This window comes from Penaeus monodon, chromosome 21 (genome assembly GCF_015228065.2).
Source record: "Penaeus monodon isolate SGIC_2016 chromosome 21, NSTDA_Pmon_1, whole genome shotgun sequence".
Classification (NCBI taxonomy): domain Eukaryota; kingdom Metazoa; phylum Arthropoda; class Malacostraca; order Decapoda; family Penaeidae; genus Penaeus; species Penaeus monodon.
In genome coordinates this window covers 4,449,396-4,449,973 of record NC_051406.1, presented here as the reverse complement: position 1 = coordinate 4,449,973, position 578 = coordinate 4,449,396, and positions in this window count along the sequence as shown.

The window sequence follows — 578 nt, the reverse complement described above, 5'->3', positions numbered from 1 at the left end:
GAACGATAGTGTCCGTGGGAAAAATGTTATGAATAAAAAGGGTTAAATATATGATCATGATAATACCAGGTGAGTAAGATAAAAATACCGGTAGTATAAATTATAATAAGGAAAGTAACTCATTTCTACATCTAAAACACATTCTTTATCAAACAAAATTTATTCTTATATAAAGTCCGCAGTCAAAAGGTATAAAATTATCAAAAAAATATTAATTATTACTAGTATTTCTATTGTGTATATTTTTCAAGTTTAATATATTTGTTGTCTGTTTTACAAGTACACGCTCCTTTAATTATTATTTGATTAATAGACTTAATTATTTTTTATGTATAGACAGGCATTTTTCCTTTCTGTTTCCGATATATTTCGTCCGTATCCGCCCTTGGATAATCTAAGAAATTCGACCATTCTTCGCTACTAATTTTAACCTCTTCTTTTTCTTTTTCAAGTTTTATTATTAGCTCAAAAAATGATGCAAAATAAATTCAGATGATATCAGGACTCTTTATACATACATGTATGTTTGATGTTCTGGGAGATTAGAAAATTATATTCAACTAAGAAAAGTCGCATAT